The sequence below is a fragment of the Nematolebias whitei genome, chromosome 4, assembly GCF_014905685.2.
Source record: "Nematolebias whitei isolate Nwh7 chromosome 4, NemWhi1, whole genome shotgun sequence".
NCBI classification, from domain to species: domain Eukaryota; kingdom Metazoa; phylum Chordata; class Actinopteri; order Cyprinodontiformes; family Rivulidae; genus Nematolebias; species Nematolebias whitei.
In genome coordinates, this window is record NC_056501.1 from 43,298,581 (window position 1) to 43,321,586 (window position 23,006).

Genomic DNA, 23,006 nt, shown 5'->3' on the forward strand with positions numbered 1-23,006 from the left:
CTGACCCCTCTGTCTTTGTCCCTTGCTCAGCTGTCTTCAAACAGTTTGAACCCATTTCACTCCCATTTCTAAACAAAGTTGTTGGTCAGATGAAACCCCACAGTTCCCCCGTTGACCCCCGTCCCACGTCGTTTTTCAAACAAGTTCTACCCACAATTGGACCCTCTGTTCTTACTACTGTAAATAGTAGTATTGTGACAAGTGTGGTTCCCGATGTTTTCAAACATGCAGTAGTTCATCCGTTAATTAAGAAACCTGTACTTGACCCTTTGACTTGTTCAAATTTCAGACCAATCTCAAAACTTCCCTTCCTGTCCAAAATCCTGGAGAAAATAGTTTTCATTCAATTAAACAAGTTTTTGAATGAGAACAAAATCTTCAAAAATTTTCAATCTGGTTTTAAGCAACTCCACAGCACTGAAACAGCATTAGTAAGGGTTTGTAATGTAGTGAACTCGGCCTCCGACCAAAACCTGCCTCTGAAGACCTTCATGGGACAGGAACTGGTATTTAATTTATTTGAATCCAGAAATACAAATTAGCTTATCCAGAGACTGTCTAATTGTATCCTGAAGTAATCAATTGAAATAACACTCTTCTTTTTATATTATCATTATTATTTTACAATATCTTGATAATCAAAAGTGTGTTTAGTTCATATCATTTCTAATGTTGAAGTGAACCACTCATTTTAAATCAACTGTGAAACAGTATTAATGATTTTTACACCTCATTAGACTTAGAAATCAAGTTAAATGTCTATTTACAAACTAATTATGCATTTTGATCTTCTGTCTGAATGAGAAGTAGTGATGTTGGTCGAAAGTCAGAGACAGTCAGAAAACAAGTTATTAGAACGGACTGTATTGTTTTTAAACCTAGCAGACGGTAAAAAGAGAAACACTGGCATCTGCGTTCCTCTCACTTCGCCATAACATGTCTCTGTCTGTACTAAACTTTCCTAAACATTCTTGCACTCTCTATTGACTTTTAATAACCCTCTGACATCACTATAACCACCCCCTGTTGGTTGTTTCAACCAATTAGGAAGTACTAAGTGACCAGGAGTGAAGACTCTTTTAAAAGTCGACACTTCCTGGAACTATGCAGTCTAGTCTTGGAGTTCTTCTGAGTCTTCTTGACTCTTCAGTCTTTCATCTGTGTAAGGATCCCACTGCCTGCAGCCTGCCTTGCTGATGGTCGCTGATTACCAACACCTGGCGGCCATCAGCCTGATGAGCCTCTCCATCTACTTAAGGCTGCAGTCCGGTGTGATTCAACGCTGGAGCATATCACCTCTTATGGTATTGTACTGTTGTGAGGCAAATGTCTTGGTGAAAAGAATTTGTTCACCTTTTGCTCTTTTTTCCAGTTTCCTGGTTCCTCGTGCTCTTTGGATTTCCCTCGTGACCTGATTTGGATCCTAGGCCTCTCAGGTATTCCTCGTGCCTCTTTGCCTCCAGTGCCAGCCTTCCTCGTTCCCCTTTTGGACTCTTTTGGATTTCCCTCTGCTGCTCGCTCGCCTTGGACTGAAGGACCAGCTCTCCCTTCGGGTTGGACTGTAAGGACAAACACACTCCTTAACAAACAACTTGAGCCTTCCCCGTTGGACAGCTAATAACCTGTCGTCCCTCTTTCCAGGAGCCTCAGACCAGCAGCCTGTGGATGTGATTTAACTCACTGTAAATAATAAACACTGTCCTTTTGTATTTCCCCTGTGTCTGCCTCGTTCTGGGTCTCATATCATCTGGGTTCCCCGCGCACTCCTAACAATCCGAGTGTAACTCAGTCTTTGATGGAGTCTTCTCAAGCCTTCTGGAGTCTTCCACTTCTGAGTGGAATCTCTGTCTGACTCACGGCGCCTCGCTGTGAACTCAACCGGGCGGAAACACCATTGTTCTGTTTACCGGAGTAAACCACACGACTTCTGACGATGCCCAGCCATCCTGACCGGAGACGCTGTAAAAGGATCGTACTAATGGATTTCTGTTCTGGAGCGGAGGTATCCCCATCTAAGGTAACTAAGTCTCTGCACATCCTGAAGTGTACCGGAGGTTTGAGCTGGTGTTGAAAGAAGCATGCTAATTCTGGTCAACAATATACACCTTCCTCCATCCATCTCTTCTTTAAACCTCTAAACTCCTTCCTTTAAACTCTTCTATTTTGCTAGTAATCTTTCTAGATGCCTTCAGAAATGTTCTGTTGTCTTATTAGTAAAGCATGCCAAGTTTTATTAATCAGAACCAAATCAGCTAATCAAGTGTACAATGTTTTGATGTTAAATTTTGATTCTGTTAAATAAATGACCGCATTTATTCTGATGGGTCAAAGAAAATTAACGTCTCTTGTCACTGATTAAACGATACTCAGAGTTACCTCGGTCACATGGCATTAATTTAACTCGAAAAAGAAAGAACCCATTATATTTAAATAATTAGTAGTGAAGGTACAGCAAAGGCTGACCCCCACCTTTACTACTACAGTAACGAAGTTATGATATCAAACGATTCTGGTCAATTTGTGGTACTTGTGCTCCTGGACTTTACTGCTGCTTTTGATACTGTTGACCACAGTATCCTTATATCACGGCTGGAACAATGGGTTGGGATCACACGTGCTGCATTAGAATGGTTCCACTCATACCTGAGTGGCAGGAGTTTCTGTGTCAAGGTTGGTAATAATATATCCGCCTCATTACCTCTTTCTTGTGGGGTCCCACAGGGTTCGATTCTTGGACCCCTTCTGTTCTCACTTTATTTGCTCCCACTGGGGTCCATCCTGAGGAAACATGGTCTTTCATTCCATTGCTTTGCTGATGACTGACATATCTACCTGCCTGTGAAACCAGCGTTTGCTCCATTCAACCTCTGTTAAAATGTCTGGATGACATTAAGGCCTGGATGGCTTCAAATTTCTTAAGTTTTAACAATGACAAAACTGAAGTCATTGTTTTTAGCCCTAGCTCAACTGCCACCACTGATCCTGTCAACCTGGACTCTCTTCAGCCTTATCTGAAGCAGTTTGGTAAAAATCTCAGGATGGTTTTATACTCTGACTTCAAGTTTGACAAACAAATCAATTCTGTTCTGCAGAAAAGCTTCTTCCAACTCAGACAGGTAGCTAAGCTCAAGCCAGTGTTGTCCAGACCCGATCTTGAGAAACAAGTCCACGCCTTTGTCACGACCCGATTGGACCTTTGCAATGCACTGTATGCTGGGATCAGCCAGGCCTCCATCTCACGTCTTCAGCTCATCCAGAATGCTGCTGCACGGCTTTTAACCGGAACTCGTAGGTCTGAACATATTACACCAGTTCTGTCCTCCCTTCACTGGCTCCCTGTTCGTACGAGGATAGTTTTTAAAATTCTTCTGTTGACCTTCAAATGCCTAAATGGCCTCGCACCCCTTTGCCTCTCTGAGCTTCTGGGACCTTACGTTCCCTGTCGGGCCCTGAGATCATCCGATCAGATGCTTTTGGCTGTTCCAAAAACAAGACTGAAGCTCAGAGGAGATCGGGCTTTTTCAGTCATGGGCCCCAAACTCTGGAACAAACTGCCCCACAACATTAGGCAGGCCACCTCCATTCCTCACTTCAAATCCCTGCTTAAAACACATTTGTTCTCTCAGGCATTTCACATAGTGTGAATTGATCTAGTGTTTTTTTAATCTGTGACCCTATGTTTTAAATGCTTTTTATTAATTCTTCAGTTATTATTATTATTAGTGTATATTGTTGTGGAATAATATTTGTTCCTTTTAGAATCTGACTCCTAATTCTTATTTTATTCTGAAATTGACCCATTTCCTGTTTTACTTTGAAGAGGCTCTTCATTTCCTGTTTATATAATGTAACACGATGTAAACCACTTTTGCTACTGACCAATCAGACCGCAGACAGACTCAAAGCGCGCTAAAAAGTTAGTTATTCTGTGTGAAGGAACGCCCTGTTTTTCTGAGACAAAGAGAAGTGAAGAGTCGTCTCCTCGTGTGTGTGTGAGAGAGGGACGCAGCAGCCAGCCAGGAGCAGTTTGGAGGAGAAAGATAAAAGCAGGTTGTATTGTTTCAGATTAAGAGATGCATCCATTTTAATATGTTAAAATAACGACTGCATTTAACTAACCCACTGTTTATACTTGTGAATCTGTGACAACATTATTACTTCTGTGTTACTTTACTTATTAAATATTCATAAACTTAAAGGTGCCATTGTCGTATTTAATGTGCAATGATTTGACTGATACCTGCAGGATTGAAGCGGTTACTACAGAACTCGGGTGGAGAAATAAGAAAATCACAACAAAAATGGAGGTCCCACCGAGATGTGAGAAATAATTATCCTGCGGATTCTTCCATACTGAACTGACGCGTCATTCATCAAAAGGAGGTAAGCAGAGCCTGTTAAATACGAAATCTGTAAATTGGACTTACGAATAGGCAAATTGTTGCTCAGTGTGGTTGACTCTCAAAAAATAAATAGTTTTAAATAGAGAATTTTATGTCGACTGTAAGAATAAAGATAAAGTAAATAAAACCAGTCCCAGGGAAAACACGCAATTGTCGCGCCAACCAGAATCTGACGAGATTCTGGACCAGAGGAGGTGGGGTTGTAGGATAAAATCATTTATCCGCCGCTACCTCTGTAACTCTGAGACAGAGTTGAACTGTAAACTCGTTAGGGTGGTGTCTAACTTAAAACAGTGTTAATTTAAGCTTACTTAAAAATTGGAAGTTCATTAAGTGAGTACGGGACTTGGGTGAGATATTAATTAATTAAATACGACGCACGCACCGAATAGATTAAAATAAAATCAGAACTAATAATTAGATTTGTTGAATAAAATAATTTATGACCTGTGGTGGAATAGAGAGGTCACGGGTTCACAAGTATTGCTGTCTTCTAGGATATTAAAAGGGAGTCAACACATTTTGTCTTAAAAAACAAACAAAAAAAAAAAAAAAACAACATTTTAAGGGTGACCATTGTGAAATATTTCTGGCGTCTGTGTCTTGCGTGTATGTTGAAATAAGTGGTCAGTATCTTGTTTGTCTATTTTGTGTTCGTGTTTTTGTCAAATATAAGACCACAGTGTGAATGTGTAGGAAAAGAGTTCCAGAAAAAGAAAAAATAAAAAGTTCCAGAATTTTCCAGTGACAATAAAAAAAAAAACGTGTGCTGTGTGGTTGGATTTCTTGTGAGAATGGACACAGAGGTGCAGCGTGTAATGTTACAAAAATGTGAGCAGGAAAGTTTTAAACCGGTAAAAGAGCAATTAGAAATAGTGAGACAAGCTCTCGAGCTGCTGCACTATGATAAAAAGTTAAAAAAGGCTCTCGTGCAAAAATTACAAAAAATAGAAAATAATGCAGAAGAGAAACAAGATGTGATATCTTTGATGTGGGATAAAATTAAAGAGTGCTCAAGTGATGAGGATAAATTTGACAAGAAAAAGAGAGAAGCAAATGCCTTGCATAAGAATAAATACAGAAAGTTGATGAGAGAAGTGATTTATGAAAGAAAAGAGTGGTTGAAATTGGTTTTTGTAGCACAAGGTTCATATCATTTGTTGAGAACTCAGCAGCTGGTAGAACAGCCTATGAAAAAGGTGGAGGAAATGGGTAGTTCAGATCCCCCTCCTTACAACCGGAGTGGCAATCAGTCAGCACCTCCCCCCACAGGAATGTACCCCATATATCACCTACAAGAGGGAACGTTGCAAGTGGAGGGGGTTAATGACACCCCCTCGCAGCAGATGGGGAAGGCATTAGACCCAGTTAAAACAACACTATTTGAGGCACCAGGAAGGGAGACACAGTCCATCACTAAACCATTCCAAACAGAGGGTGAAGGGAACATAAACAGCACCTCCCTCTGACAGCTTTCATGATGGAGAGGACCTGCTAGTGGGTTTGCAGGGTTGGAGGAATCGTGCAGGATTGTCTCAAAACCCACTCACCTGTACTCACCAATTGCCTGCCCCGTCTCAGACACATGTACAGAATCCTTTTTGGCCACAAGCAATACGAATTACTTCTGATTTGTCGGCAGCTCTTCCACCACCAGATCACGCTTCTAACCCTGTTGAAAGCGTGGATCCATTGTTAAGTACTGGTTCATTTCCTCTTCTGCAGGCAGGAAATCAGATACGTTATAAACCTCTTGCGTTAGGTGATGTGCAGGCGTTAGTAGACAAACTCCCTCCCCTCACAGAAGGAGGAAGTAAGTGGTTAAACGTAGTGGACTCCTTAACTAAAGGTATTAATTTAGCTGTGGGAGACATGAGGGCACTATTGGGAAGGTGTGTAACTTCTACTAGGATGGATGAGATAGAGAGGGCTGCTGGGTGGAATCGTAACATACCTGACTCAACTTGCATGTTGTTGGAGTATCAGAGACTTGCCGCCGCTCTCAGACAGGCTTATCCCCTTCCAGAAGGTACAGGGGTTCCTAAGTTCACCTGGAAGCCTGGTCAAAACCCCACTACATATTTAGATGTGTGTAAACAAGATTGGTATGACAGAACTTACTGCCATGCTCAAGGGGAAAATCAAAAGTATTTTTTTAGACAAGCAATATTGGATGGTGTGCCCGCAGCAGTCAGTAAGGCAATGAAACTTAACCCTGATTTACCCACAGCAGATGCTGCTCAGTGGGAACGGCATCTTATTCATCATCTGCAATGTGTGGCTGATGAGGAGACTAAAACTTCCTCTGAACTGAAAGATATGCAAACGCAGCTCTTAAAGTTACAATTGAAACAGGCTAGGGATGTAGTTCAAACTAAGAAAGATTCAAAACAGATAGTACAAGCTGACACTGTGTTTCAGTGTTCTGATACTGCTTATCAGTGTCCTGTAACTGCCCAACCCCCGCTTCCTGTTGTATACCCTCGGGGACGGTCAAGAGGGCAGTGGGGAGAAAGAGGGGGGTCTCGGGGCAGAGGTGTCGGTCGGGGTTACACGCAGGGAGGCAGAGCAACAGATGTTTGCCGTTACTGTCACAGACCGGGTCATTGGGCAAGAGATTGTTATCACAAGCAGGCCAACGCCCAAAGAGGAGGAGCACATCACTACTCAGCTCCCAACCACCAGATGGCGCCACCGGCACCTACCTCTGGCCAGCAGGATCCATCTTGGGCGCCACCAGGTGGATACTACCAGCAATGACACACCCCACAGAGTAATCACACCATAGGGGGAGGAGCAGACCCTATGGTGAAAATGAGGGTCATGAATAAAGATCTATCATTCCTCGTGGACACTGGAGCTACTTATTCAACCCTCAATGAGCAGGGATTTGATGAACATGCCAGTGCTGACACGGTGTCTGTGATCGGTTTCGCTGGGGTGCAACAAAAACTGTCTCTAACTGAACCTCTCGTAGTAACAGCAGGACTTCAAACAGTGACACATCCATTTGTTTTGTCCACACGTGTACCTGTCAACCTGCTTGGAAGAGACTTGTTAAAGAAACTTGGTGCAACAATAATGTGTGAACAAACTGGTTTACGTGTTACCTTACCAAGTGGTGTGACCTGGACTTGTTCTGCTTCTTCCTCCTCTTTGTCATCACAGTGCTTGGTACAGCCGATACATGAGGAAGTAGCTGACATTTACTGGGCGTTGCTGCGCCCAGAGACACCTGAACACACAGGACTTTACTCTGCTTACTTGTTGTGGAAGCCATGGCTTGATGCTCTGCGTCCCTATGTCCCACCTCTAGATCCTTTACATGTAACTCTTTTTTATGACCGTGATTCTGACGATTGTTACAGGGAGCATTTTGCTCAGCACTTGCAGGACACTGAGTGGCCATTAATATCAGACCGGCTCATAGTTGGTCCACAAGGCGTAGCTTCTCACGTCAACCTCACACCATCTCAACTGGAGTGGTACATGATGTCGTCTGAAGCGATCCCACACGTCTCGTTAGCTTTAGCTCCCACACATCAAGCTAAAGATTTGGGCCCAATGGTGAAAGCTGCTGTCTCTGCCACTGATTGGGTCCCAACACAAATACCTCAGCTCGCTTACTCGTCATCAACCGACTGTTATAGCATTGACTTAGCCGTACATGATGTAGGTAAGCTAGAACATGAGGTGATCTCCAGAGACCATGGCAGAGAAAAAACTGATCATTCAGATGTTCCTCAGATGTTAGACACACTTCCTGCATCTCTCTGGTCTCAGGGACCTGAGGATGTAGGTCATGTTAAATGTCTCCCAATCTCTTTTGAACTGACCCACAACGAACCTATATGGTTGTATCAGTATTCTCATAGACCTGAAGCTGAACAAGGTTTGACTGACACGGTCCAAGGGTTGCTGAAAGCAGGGGTCCTCGAACACTCACATTCAGACTGGAATACTCCCATTCTACCTGTTGAGAAGGCGGGGACTGGAAAGTACAGAATGGTACATGATCTTAGGTCGATCAATGCCATACTTAAGACACCTACGTCACCAGTACCAAATCCATATGTTGCACTGACCCAACTGACACCAAACCAGAAGTGGATGACCTGCATTGATTTGGCTAACGCCTTTTATTGCCTGCCCTTATCAGAGGACCTGCGTGACATTTTCTCATTCACATTTAACGGTTGTCAGTATAGATACACTCGCTTGCCTCAGGGTTTTGCATTATCGCCAGGCATTTTCAATCATGTTTTAAAGAACATTCTTGAACAGCTTCCACTCCCCAGAGGCACCACTTTGGTTCAATATGTTGATGATTTGTTGATAGCCTCTGAAACAGTACATGACTGTCTTACAGCCACTCAGGCTGTCCTGCTTCACCTGCATGATGCAGGTTTTAAAGTTAGTAAATCTAAACTTCAAGCAGTTCGTACACAAGTCTCTTTCCTCGGTAGGATGGTCTCTGCTAAAGGTACAACACTATCGCCAGAACACAGGGCGTCTATACTACATCATCCAAAACCCACCACTGTACAAGACATGTTATCCTTTTTAGGTTTAACTGGGTACAGCAGGCACTATATACCTGATTATAGTGAACTCGCCACTCCACTCAGACAGATGGTAAAAGATCAAGGTAACAGAAACCTTAAAGCAAAACTTGTGTGGAACACAGATGCAGAACATGTGTTTATTAATTTGAAGCAACTCTTGTCTAGAGCAGCTGATTTGGCTTTGCCTGATTACTCAGCCCCGTTTTTTCTTGACGTTTCTGAAGCAGAAAACGCTGTTAATGGTGTTCTGTTTCAGAAAAAGGGGGGTGGTAGACAGGTGTTGATGTACGCAAGTGTGATGTTGGATGGTACTGAGAAGCGTCATCCAACATGTACACAGGCAGCAGCAGGTCTGGCAAGGATTGTTTCAAAAACAGCACATATCGTCATGGGACACCCATTACACATACTAACGACACACAACATAGTAGCGTATGTTAATTCTGAGCTCTTTACAATGACATCCTTAAAGCAAAGACGCATGAGCAACATCCTATCAGAACCGAATTTATTATTCCTGCATGAAGGCATAAACATGGCAGATGGTATGCAAACAACACAGGCACATGATTGTGTGCAAAAAGTGTACGTGGAGGAACGCATTAGACCTGATTTACAGACTGAACTCATACCACATTCAAATGTACTTTACACAGATGGTTGCTGCTTCAGGTGTGAGGATGGGTCTTTGAGATCAGGATTTGCTGTGGTACAGCAGAATGGTGTTGAGTATGAGGTACTGAGCTCAGGGCAGCTAGAAGGTCATCAGTCAGCTCAAAAAGCTGAAATTCAGGCAGTCGTTGAGGCTTTGAAATTGAGCAAAGGAAAAGAGGTTACAGTGTACACAGACTCAGCATATGTGTATGGTGTAATTCATGTACAATTACCACAGTGGAAAAGAGCAGGTTTTCGAACAGCAGGTAACAAACCAATTAAACATGAGGAACTCATTAAGGATTTAGCTGACAGTTTGATGTGGCCAGCAAAAGTGGCGGTTGTGAAGTGCAAAGGTCATGATGTTACACAATCAGACACAGCGGAAGGAAACAGGCAAGCTGACAGAGCAGCCAAGATAGCTGCTGGCTATTTGCCAAGAGTCCAGATGGTGACAGTGGAAGAGGAATGTCAGAAAGTGAATGAGTGGGATGAGAAAACTGTGGCAGAGGCTCAAGCGACAGCCTCCCCAGAGGAAAAAACATTATGGTTTAACAGAGGAGGTCAGAAAATAGGTGAATTTAAAGTGTGGGTAGGACCGAATCAGAAGTGGATCTTGCCTATGACTTTAAAACAGGCAGTGTTTCAGGAAGCACATGGATTAGCACACGTGGGATGCAGACAAATGTTAAGAAATCTTCGACAATGGTCACACCCGCATCTAAAAGATATGGTAACAGCATATGTTGACACCTGTACTGTTTGTTTAAAGTACAACATTCGGCCTACAGTAAAACCTGAACGAGGTTATTTTCCTCTCCTGCACCGACCGGGACAGGAGGTGATTCTAGATTACACTGATATGTTGGAACCTGTTAAAGGGTTCAGATATGTATTGATGTGTGTTGACGCATTTACAGGGTGGCCAGAAGCCATACCTGCAAGAAGAGAAGACAGCAAAACAGTGGTGAAGTTTCTGATTAACCATTACATCCCCAGACACGGTTTTCCAACAAAAATAAGATCAGACAATGGCACACATTTTAAAAACACAGATCTGCAGGCTGTGGAAAAAATGTTAGGCCTAAAACATGCTTTTGGAACCGTGTATCATCCTCAATCTCAAGGGAAGGTAGAAAGGATGAACCAGAACATAAAACAAAAATTGGGCAAAATCTGTGCACAGACTAAATTGAACTGGGTTGATGCTTTACCAATTGCTCTAATGAGCGTGAGAACTTCTGTTAATAATGGAACTGGCTTTTCTCCCTATGAGTTAACTACAGGAAGACCCTTTCTAGGACCAACCGTATGCTCACTGACCAGTGAGGAGGACCGTAAAATGGACCATAAGGTATACTTTGATGAGTTAAAAGCATTAGTGTCTAACTTTACTCAGCAGGTTCACCACAAACAGAGCCTAACGGAAAGACCAGAGGAACCTGGTCTCCCCACCGCGGAGTGGGTCTTGCTGAGGGTCATTAAAAGGAAGTGGCAGGAGCCCAGGTGGACGGGCCCCTATCAGGTTACAGAGCGAACGTCCCACGCAGTCCGCCTCAGAGGAAAGGGGGACGTTTGGTACCACTGGAGCCAGTGTGCGCCTGCCTCAGAGCCAGGAAGAGCGAGGGAGCTGGCAGAAACCATCTAAAGTCGTAAAACTGGACATTCATGTCTTGTAGACCGAAGCAGCCTGGTAAAGTTGCGTGCGGGCCCTGAAGGACTTTGTTTGAATGGGTCACTGGGTGCTGGAAAATCCACATTTAGTACAGACACCTAGATACGACAAAAACACGACATCTTAGAGTCTCACACTTCATGAAGAACACTCGGAGACATAGGAGGATCGGTCTCTGAGCACCCCAGGGTATGCCCTGAGTACTTGTGATTGTAACAATATTGTATGACATGTGTACTAACCATTTGTCTCTTATTTTTTAATTGCAGTCTTGATTTAGAGCGCATCCATTTATTTACTTAGCTTGAAAGTATTAAGTACATTCAGTTTGTAACGTTAAAAAGAAATATCTATAATCAATTATAAGCAGTATATTAACAGAGTGTTATTTTGTATTCATTTTGTGTTAAAGGAACGGCTTGACTGGCTGTCTGCTGTGGAGGTTGCTGTGCGAGACATCTTCATTAATTGAGTACAGTTTCAGTTTACAAGATCAAAATGTGGTGGTCATCAAAGTACGTTGTGATAGGGATAGGTGCTTTGTCATCCATAGTGTTGTCACTCATTTTCTCTTTTGAATATTTCTGCATCATTCCCGGTTTACCAGAGTGTGAGCAGACTGGTGAAACAGGCAGGGTAAGAAGGAGTGTGACACCACACACAGTCATGAAAGATGCGTATGGCCTTCCGGTGCTGAAAGTAGAGTATCCCAAAGACACCACCACGACCCTAAGCCTGCCAATCTGTGACATGTTTTATTGTACGGATTACCGTATTGCGAATGCAGCCTTTTATATTTGTCCATGTCCCAATCCATCCAAATGTTTCTGGTGTCCTGAGTGGAATTATGTCACGTTGTATTCGGGATCATGGAAACCTGATATGTCTGGACATCTGACTAATTACAGAGATTGGTGGAGGGCACATGCCACCTTAGCAAAAAATAACAGACACTTGTTATTGTCCTTTGAGTATGTTCGAACTTGGAATAAGTTAACCAGCACAAAGCGTGAGATGATCTACACCTTGGTGACGGAACCCATTTATGTGCTTGTAGCCGTAGATGTCACTGGCAAGGACCCTTTCCGGGTGTTACAACTTGCTCTTACAGAGTTGCCAGCCCAAGATCCTACTCCTCCTCCGACCCAGGAGTCATCGTTTCCAATGCCTATGCGAATTGATAGTGTTGACTATACCAGCTTAACCCCTGTGGATGTGATTGCCATGTCCACTGGCTATACTGACTCTAACATTTGGTTAGCTTGGCTCGCTGATGCTGCTAGACAGGCTTCTTTGTCTGAGTGTGTAGCTTGTGCTGCAGCTAGACCAAATTTGTACACCCAGCCAGCTCCATTACACCTAGAGGATGCTTGGGGATTTCATTGCATGTTAAGTTTGACTATGAGAAAATATACTAAGAATTGCACTACATTAGCTCAGCTATTCCCAATTATTTCTAATATAACCAAATTAGGCTCGTTTGCTCCGGTAGAACGATTTGACTATTACTGTTTTAATTACACCTCAACTGCAAACAAAAGAGTTGCCTTAGGACAAATTCAGAATGAATGGTGTAATATCACGCAACAAAATGTCTCTGACAACACTCGTGTGGGTAAGGTGGCTCGCGCTGACCTGTATTATTATTGTGGTGGTAGACGTTTACTGACACATATCCCTCAGGATTCTGTGGGATTGTGTGCATTAGTACGCTTAGCTGCATCGTTAACCTTGATTGGCCCTCGTTTGGAAGTTTTAAATGACACCTCCATCTCTCCCATTAGGAAGAGACGTTCAACTCATAATTTTGACCCCACTGTGGGCTCGACTACTTATATTGATGCCATAGGAATCCCTAGGGGAGTTCCTGATGAGCACAAATTAGTAGATCAGATTGCGACAGGTTTTGAAAATTTACCTGTTGTTTCAGCATATTTCCCAATTACACCAAATAAAAATGTTGACCGAATAAATTACATACATTACAATGTCATGCGTCTGTCCAACCTTACCAGAGACGCTGTTGAGGGCTTAGCGGAGCAACTAGCTCCGACTTCTCTTATGGCTGTGCAAAACAGAATGGCGCTTGATATGCTTTTAGCTGAGAAAGGAGGTGTGTGTAGCATGTTTGGTGACTTGTGTTGTAGTTTTATTCCTAATAACACTGCCCCTGATGGAAAAGTGACCCGTGCACTTGAAGGTTTGAGAACGTTGTCTAATGAGATGAAATCTCACTCTGGTGTAGATAATCCTCTTGATGAATGGCTCTTCAAAGTGTTTGGCCCCTGGAAGCAGATGATTGTGTCCATGTTAATGTCCATTGCAGTATTTGCAGCTATTTTAATCACATGTGGATGTTGTTGTATTCCCTGTCTGAGATCTCTGTCAGTACGTCTTATCACTTCCACTTTAGAGAAGCGTGACCCTGAGATAGCTCGTCAGCTCCTAATGCGTAGAGGATATGAATTTACTGATTTTGAGATTCAACCACTTCGGCGCAGAGAAGCATATTCTTCAACTTGATGTCGACCTCTTTTTCTTTGAGGTCGAAAGGGGGAATTGTTGTGGAATAATATTTGTTCCTTTTAGAATCTGACTCCTAATTCTTATTTTATTCTGAAATTGACCCATTTCCTGTTTTACTTTGAAGAGGCTCTTCATTTCCTGTTTATATAATGTAACACGATGTAAACCACTTTTGCTACTGACCAATCAGACCGCAGACAGACTCAAAGCGCGCTAAAAAGTTAGTTATTCTGTGTGAAGGAACGCCCTGTTTTTCTGAGACAAAGAGAAGTGAAGAGTCGTCTCCTCGTGTGTGTGTGAGAGAGGGACGCAGCAGCCAGCCAGGAGCAGTTTGGAGGAGAAAGATAAAAGCAGGTTGTATTGTTTCAGATTAAGAGATGCATCCATTTTAATATGTTAAAATAACGACTGCATTTAACTAACCCACTGTTTATACTTGTGAATCTGTGACAACATTATTACTTCTGTGTTACTTTACTTATTAAATATTCATAAACTTAAAGGTGCCATTGTCGTATTTAATGTGCAATGATTTGACTGATACCTGCAGGATTGAAGCGGTTACTACAGAACTCGGGTGGAGAAATAAGAAAATCACAACAATATATATGTTTATATATTTTTCTCTTTAATTTACTCATTGATTGTTATTGTTGTTAAGCACTTTGATAACAGGTTCTGTTTTAAATGTGCTCTATAAATAAAGTTGACTTGATGACTTAATGCCATCTAAGGAGGGAGACAGACTGAAAAAAATCATTCCTAAGGTGCTCAGGTCCAAAAACCAAAACCTCAGTTTTGTCTGTGTTCAACAGGAGAAAATTAAGGGTCATCCAAGTTTTTATGTCTTTAAGACATGCTTGTAGTCTAAGTAGCTGATTGGATTCATTGGGTTTAATGGACAAATATAATTGTGTGTCATCATCATAACAATGGAAATTTATCCTATGCTGTTTAATAACTTTACCTAATGGAAGCATATATAAAGTAAAGAGTATTGATCCAAGCACCGAGCCCTGAGGAACTCCATGACTAACTTTGGTATATGAAGAAGATTTATTATTTACATTTACAAACTGGAATCTATCAGATAGATATGATTTAAACCATTTTAGAGCTGTTTCTGTAATCCCAATATCATATTCAAGTCTATGTAGTAAAATATTGTGATCAACTGTATCAAATGCAGCACTGAGGTCTAACAGGACCAGTATAGACACAAGTCCATTGTCTGAGGCCATGAGAATATCATTAGTGACTTTTACTAGTGCTGTTTCTGTGCTATGATGAGTTCTAAACCCTGACTGAAACTCTTCAAACAGATTATTTCTTTGTAGATGTTCACGCAACTGACCTGCAACTATTTTCTCTAGAATTTTTTAGATGAAAGTTAGATTAGATATAGGTCTATAGTTGGCCAGAATTTCTGAATGAAGATCAGACTTCTTAAGTAAAGGTTTAATTACAGCAACCTTAAAGCGCTGTGGTACATAACCATCCATTAAAGACAAATTAAGTAGATCCAAAATGTGGACATTAATTAGGGGAAATACCTCTTTAAGCACTTTAGTTGGCCTTGTTGCTGTTTTAAGTGCTTTATAAATAAAGTGGTATGGTATGGTATGATTAAACAGTCTGGTTGGGATGGGATCTAGCAAACATGTGGATGGTTTGGATGAGGTTATTATTTTTGACAACTCAGAGAGCTCAACAGGACAAAAACTGTCCAAACATAAATCAGGCTCTAGTGAAATTTTTAAAGTTGCCTCATTTTCACATTTGATCATTTATTAAATTACATTTATCACAGTACAGTTACCTCGCAGTATGATTCTAAACATAATCAAGTTTAGCTCATCCAAACAGCCACAACACCTTGTGTCACAATTCACGCCTGTCTGATTTAAATTCTTTTCACTCTGTTCACTGCTTGGTGTCTGTGGACTCTTTTTCTTTTCTATCTTTCTCTTGTTGTTTGTTTTTCTTGGTCTTCAGACTTCCTGCTCTGCAGCACTCTTATCTCCTCTCTGCTGGCTGCATGTGACTTTAAGTTTGTCTTCTCTTCACCACACTCCACACTGATTACTTCTCATTAGCTGCACCTGTTGCTGCACCCTTTATAAACCTGACCGGCTCACAGGGTGAGTGCCAGATAGTCGAAAACAGTTTACCTGCCAGTAGTTATCCCGCGCTTCTGTCTCCTGATTCCCTCATAGTCTCCTGTTCCTTCATAGTTTCTCTCCTGCCCAGTTTGTTTGCCTGCCCTGCTCCTGTCCCTCTTCCTGGTCTTTATATCCTCACCTCCTCGTGCTGCTTCATGGTTTTGGACTCCTGCTCGCCTGACTTCGCCTCCAGCCTGCTCCTCATTGGATCTACGTCTCCTCTCATCGGTTTTCGACTCACGCCTGCCTCACACTGTCTTCTCGCCTGCTCCTGTTTGGTACCGTCGTTTTCCTGCGCCCTGGTAACAACCCTCGCCTGTCTGACCTCGACATCTGCCTCACGGACCGATTGCTGGTCCAACGCCGTTGTGGTTCAACACCTCATCACCATCCACCCATTCTCGGTCTCTTCGCTGCAGCCGGCTGACTCCTCTCACCAGGATCACCCCTCCTGCAGTGAATCCATCCAGCTGGAACGAGACCTCTCTTCTGAGTCCCCTTCAACCAGAGAAACGGTTAGTGGTTACCTTTCTCAGACATTTGCTCTCGCTTCTGTCTACTGCCTGGCCACTAACCGTTCTCTTCCTGCCTACAGACTCGTTCCAGCCTTTGACCCAGTGATCGACACCAGAACCAGACTCACTTTTGAGAAACGAGGGCTTCTACAATAAATTTTGTAATCGAAGTCTCTCTGTTGTGGTGATTTTGGTCCAGAGTTGAAGGGGTTCGTTACACCTTGTTGTTGCTAGAACACTGAGTAGAATTGCGTTTTGCAGATGTGTATTTTAAAATACCTGAAACTGACTCTCATATAAAGAACTTTTAGTTTGGGGGGAAAATAAAGTTAAACATAGACATACTACATCTCTGTTATAACTCGGGGCATAAATATTCATCTTGTAGCATTATTATTAACATATTGTTTTTATTGTTTTTATGCTATTAGTGCTTAGTGTATATTTAGTTGGTGTTTTTCTTCTTTCATATATTAGATATTATTACTGTTTTTCTTTTATATTTTATTGTTGGATGTAACTGGGACCCTGTGTACATAATTTTGTTCGTACCACATGTGGTACGAACGACAATAAAGAATATCTGAATCTGAATTAATATTAAATTATAAGAATGATAGCTGCAGACGCAGCATGTCTCATTGTGGGACTCAGGCTGAACGCACTCCCACAACAGCTCTCTCTCTCTCAGACCAGGAGTTGGGTCATGCGTGCAAGTTGCACATGTCTGAACAATGATAATGACACGCAGAACACAACATTCAATACAAAGTTAGATTTTAGATACAAAAGTCCCGGTGAGGTGGGGGCGTGGTGTTGAATGACGGGGTGGGGTGATGGTGTATTGGTTCTGGTATCTCCTTGAGCTGCAGAGAACTGGTCACTTGAAAACACATATGTTTAATACGTACATGGTTAATAATTTATTACGTCATCACCTTTGGTTAGGATAGTGGGGTGTCCTTAGAAAACAGTCCAGGAAACACTGACTGGTGTTCTCACCTGCAGTCTGTCTCTGAGTCAGGAACACTGTGATCACCTGCCATGCATCAGACAGCAGGCCCCGCCCTGCTCTGCTCTAATTGGGTCAAACTGTGACTCTATTTCTTGAAAGCAGCATTTGTTCAATCCCTGTATCATTATCAGACTGGATGGCTTTAAAAAGAACACACACACACAAAAAAAACATGTTTTTCCCTCTTTAATTTTACAATTGACAGAAATTTGTTGCAGCAACTGAGAACTTTAATCCATGTTCCAGTGTTCGATAAACATTCATCCATCCATCCATCCATCCATCCATCCAGTCATCATCTTTACCTGCTTCTTCCTTTCTTGCTTCCTAGGTAAACATTGGGATAAATGGTGCACCACTCAGTCTGCCACAATGCTAAACTGATTTATCTGAATTTGATGCAAAAATAAACACATCAGAGCTACAGTACTTCCATACACTGAAGTTAAAGACATCAAAACTAAGAAATGGTTGGGGCGAGATACAGAAAAACAATTTTAGGTGTTTATTGCATCATGCCCTTCCACAGAAAAATATGCATGCTACAAAATTCATCCCAAAACATCTTAGCTGGCTATTAGATCTGATACTAAACTCATTCAGCTTCTAGTGAAGGCAAACAGGTCTGTAAGAAATTAACTCTGCTTCTGAGGTCAAGTCTTTACATGACTGTCAGAATATGTGAGCTCATGTGAACAGCTGTATTGAAATCTATCATGTTCGTTATTAATACAGAAAGGAATTAAGTAAAACTCTGTATAATCACAGCTATCAATCATAACATTGGCATTACGTGACATGGAATAGTCTTATTCATTTCTCAGAGTTGACTTTTTGTTCATTTTCTGTCCATAAAAAATGTTTAAAGCATGCATGAGAAATATTTGATGTGTTTATATAGTTCTTTTTATTCATTTTTTTTTTCCAAGCCTGCACCAAAATGATGGATTACCACCACACCAACTCACCATCAGGAGGCCTCACCATCAATACCTGCAGTCAGGTACATCCTCAGGTGACATCATCACATGTGAATAGAGCACATATACAGTATCTCGGGCTGCAAAATATATTAGTCATTATTTTATACACAAAATAATATTAAAAAAAACTTTTTACATCTTTGATACATCATTGTTAATCATTTCTTTAGTGAAAAAGTTAATTCACTGTATGATATCACCATGTTTATACTGTTTATCCTGAAGGAACAGTGGGAGCCAGGGCTGTCAGCGCACAACATACGTGTACTATTTTATCCAGAGGTGTGTAGAGATATACATGCATTCCTGACTTTGAGATTGTTATAAAATTCAGTTATTTTTTCTGATAATTGGAACTGAGTAGGTCCTTCTGTAAAGATGTCCCTTAAAGAAAAAAACAAACAAAAAAATGGAAACTCCTCTCCCTAGGAAGACGTTCTTCCATTTCAGACCTGGGACAGTTTAAAACCTGTTCTTAACATCTCTAAGTCTGGCAAATGTCAAAAAGGACTTTTATGGTATACAAAGACAGCCAAATACCTGATAATATCTGAAAGCCCTTTATGTGAATCCCAAATTGGATGTTTGAGTTAACACAGATCACCCAGGATGTTCTGGTATCACCTTGTACCAACCTCCAACCAGACTATACTTCATGGATCATAAATCAGTATGTTAACAGAAAAGCCTTGTCTCTGTTCAAAGGAATTCCAGTCTGACATCTTAAGTCTCCCTTTTCAGCATGCAGAAAACTGACAGACATTTTATTCACATTCTGAAAGAAGTAATATTGTTTTCCTGTGATGAATACTGGGAATAATTAATAACTTGCCTTGTTGTTCTTCCTATAGCGGACAAGAACCTGTAGCCAAAAGTTTGCAAACTATTCTATTTACAAGGTTAACAATGTGTCTTAAAAAAACAAAAGTTCAGCGCTTCCAATCTGATTGGTTCAAATAGACCACCCCTTTCAAGTTAGAGAGGCGTAGTTGATTGTTTGCAGTAGAGAAAGACCCTCAGATGAATTTGGAAGTTGAAGGAGAAAGGAGACAGGAGAGAATGATGAAGAACTCCAGAAGAAGAGCAGAAGTAAGCTTCTAGGACAAAACAACCAATTTATAATACAAAAACTTCAAAGAAGAAAAATTGGAGTTTCAACTTTAGCAAAGTTTGATAGAACCCTCTTCAGCGCTCCAGAGAGAGAGAGATCATCTGCAGTGCTCCAAACACCTACAGTTTTCATTACCAGAACTAATAACAGCTGTCCAGAACTCCAGGAGATGCACTGGTGGACCATTTGAGCCAGTGACCACACTCATTGCCTTTATGTCAGAGATGTGAAGGAATTTCCACCTTTACATTGTAGTGAACTAAGCCTCAGGTCAAATCCTGACCTTGAGGGCCTTCCTGGGACAAGAACTGTATTTCATTGATTTGAGTCCAGAAACACAAGATTAAGTTCATTCAGAGACTTTCTAAGTGTCCTGCACTGATCAATTGAAAGAACACTCTCTTTTTCATTATCATTACTATTTTACAAATGTTTTGATAATCAAAGTGTGTTTAGTTCAAACCATTTTAAATGTTGAAGTGAACTACTCATTTTAAATCAACTGTGAAACAGTATTAATGACTTTTAATCCTCATTCAAAGTAGAAGTCAAGTTAAGGTCTGTTACAGAGTAATTATTCATTTTTCTTGATCTTCTGTCTGAAATGAGCAAGTGTAAGTTGGTCAAAGGTCAAGTTTCGGTCAACTGCAAGCTTACTGGAAAAGAAAAGTCATGTTTAACTTTCAAAGGCAGATATGAGAGAATTGACTCCACGAAGTCTCGGTTCTTCAAAACTTCTGTCTGTTCTTAAACAAACTTAATCTTTTTCCTTGACTTTTAATAACCTCTTACCTCACTAAAACCACCCCCTGTTCGGTCGATCGACCAATCAGGAAGTTCTCAAATGAACCGGAAACAGAACTCTTTAAAAGGGTTCAACACTTCCTAGTTCTGGGAGAACGCTGAGAGAACGTTGAGAGAATGCTGGGAGAGAGAATCCAGTGAACGAGAGAAGTTCAGAGGAACTATGAAGAAGTCTGTTCTGGGATGATCTCACAACTCTGAACGGTTCCCTACTATCCTTACGGAGACGCTGTAAAGCGTTGAAAGGCAACTCTACACCGAAGTCGGAATTATCCTCTGCCAAGGTAAAAGAGTCAATCTTCAACCGCAAAGTGTATCGTTGGTTAGCTGGGTCCAAAGGAGCGTGTTGTTCTGGTTATGACAGACAAATTCCCTCACCCATCTCTCTCAATTTAAACTTCATTTCCATCTTTAAAACTCTTCTATCTTGCTAGTAATCATCCATATATTTTCAGAAATGTCTGTTGAGTTAAAGTTGCAAGGGAAATCATGGCCGTATGGTTTCCTAAATTGTAAAGCTTGCTAATTAATTATGTTGTTGTTGAAATCAATTTGCCAAATTAATGTAAATGTTTGATGTTAAACTTTGATTCTGTTAATAAATGACCGCATTCATTTGATGGGTCAAAGAAAATTAACGTCTCACGTCACATTTACTTTCAATGCACGATATTATTCAGTCCAGAAAAATGAATGAATCCGTTTAATTTATGGATAATATATCACAGATATATGTTCATCTACATCTGTGACGACAGTTAGGGTAATGCTACCAGACGCGATAACGTGATCAAATCTGACATTCAGAGTGAGTGGCGCACCGAAACGTTGTTTTCTAGTTGCTTAATCACTACTTTTGTCAATGTTGAAACGTTGTTTTACTGGTTGCTGAGTCACTGTTTTTGTCGATGTTGAGACATCGTTTAATTGGTTTTTGGTATTGTTTCTGAACACCCCAAGTAAGAATGAATTTTGTGTGTAGTTAAGTTAGAGACTAAGAGGCCTTTAACTATGCCAACATGCAGTTCATTTGTTAAAATCTAATCTTTGCGGAGTCAATGTAGATTAATGCTACCTTAAGTACCATAATCTACATTGGTCTCACAACGCTTAAGCCAAACCTACTCGAACAATTCTATTCGGGGGGATAGCTAATTCTTTTTGATGAGTCTCGCCATAGACTTCCAAAAACATTTATGGGGAAACCAAACACCCAATCTCAAGTCATTCGTCTAAAAGACAAAAGACAATTGAACCAAACTATATTTTGCCATGTAAAGCTAACTTAAACCAAGTTAGAAATGGAAAAATAGTTTGGGCCCCTTTTCTATAGGTATAAACCCCTGTAGTTACCCCTTTTCAGCATGTTCCACCCCTTAACTGGTAGTTGTAGCTGTTCCCAACCATAATAGCTAACACACCAGGTGCATATAGTTTAAGGCCTTATATAAAATCCCCTTCATAAGCCCACCTTAAACCACATAATTGCATGTCACATTTGAACCAGAACGGCACCGACTGGACGTCGCCCAGAGACGACCTTCGCTGGAGGCGACCTGCAATCCTGACGTTGGTCTCCACTCTTCATCCAGTGGCCGCATCTTCAGTTCAATCCAAGGGTACCCCTCTGTATGCTGATTAATCAACACTTCCAATCGTTGTGGATTTACTGTTGTGGATTATATGACTTTTTCCAATGGATTACAGACTCTGTTTCCAAGGGGTTAAAGCATTGCTACAATGGAATTACCGAGACGTTATGGAATTATAATCAACACAATGGAATTACCAAGAACATTGTGGAATTACCTTTGACTTTGTTTTCCTTGCTGGATTACTTTTGACTTTTGTTTTCCTTGCTGGATTACTCTTGACTCTTGTTTCTTTGCTGGATTACATCAAGCTTCAAGGACAATCGAAGGCATAAGTTCATGTTTGGAATTCATCCCCATGGACAGGTGATGATTTCCAAAGGGGGGACTGTAGTGAACTTAACCTGATGTCAAAACTAAGCCTAAGGTCAAAACCCTTGACCTTAAGAACCTTGTGGGACAGAAACGGTCATTTCATTGATTTGAATCCAGAAATACAGGTTCACCCATCCTGAGACTTTCCTTCTTGAAAAATCAAGTGAAAGAACACTCTCTTTTTTATTATCATTACTGTTTTACAAATGTTGATAATCAAAGTGTCTTAGTTCAAACCATTTTAGATGTTGCAGTGAACTAATCAATTTTATTAACTGTGAAACAGTGTAATGATTTTTTAATCCTTATGCAGATTTAGAATTCATGTTAAGGTCTGTTACAGATTTTTATGCATTTTCTGATTTCTGTCTTTGAATGAGCAAGTGTGCGTTTTCCAAGGTCAGGAGTCGAAGCAGACATGTGTTGGAACAACTGTCTTGTTTACATCCTCTCAGACGTCAACGGAGGAGTTGGCACCTGTTTCTAAAACTCGCCAAAACAAAACTCTCTCTGTCTCTGAGAACAGTTTAATCTGTTCCATAACAATTCTTGCTGTTTTCTGACTTCTAAGTAACCTCTTACATCACAAACCACACCCCTGTCTGGTTGATATGGACCAATCAGGG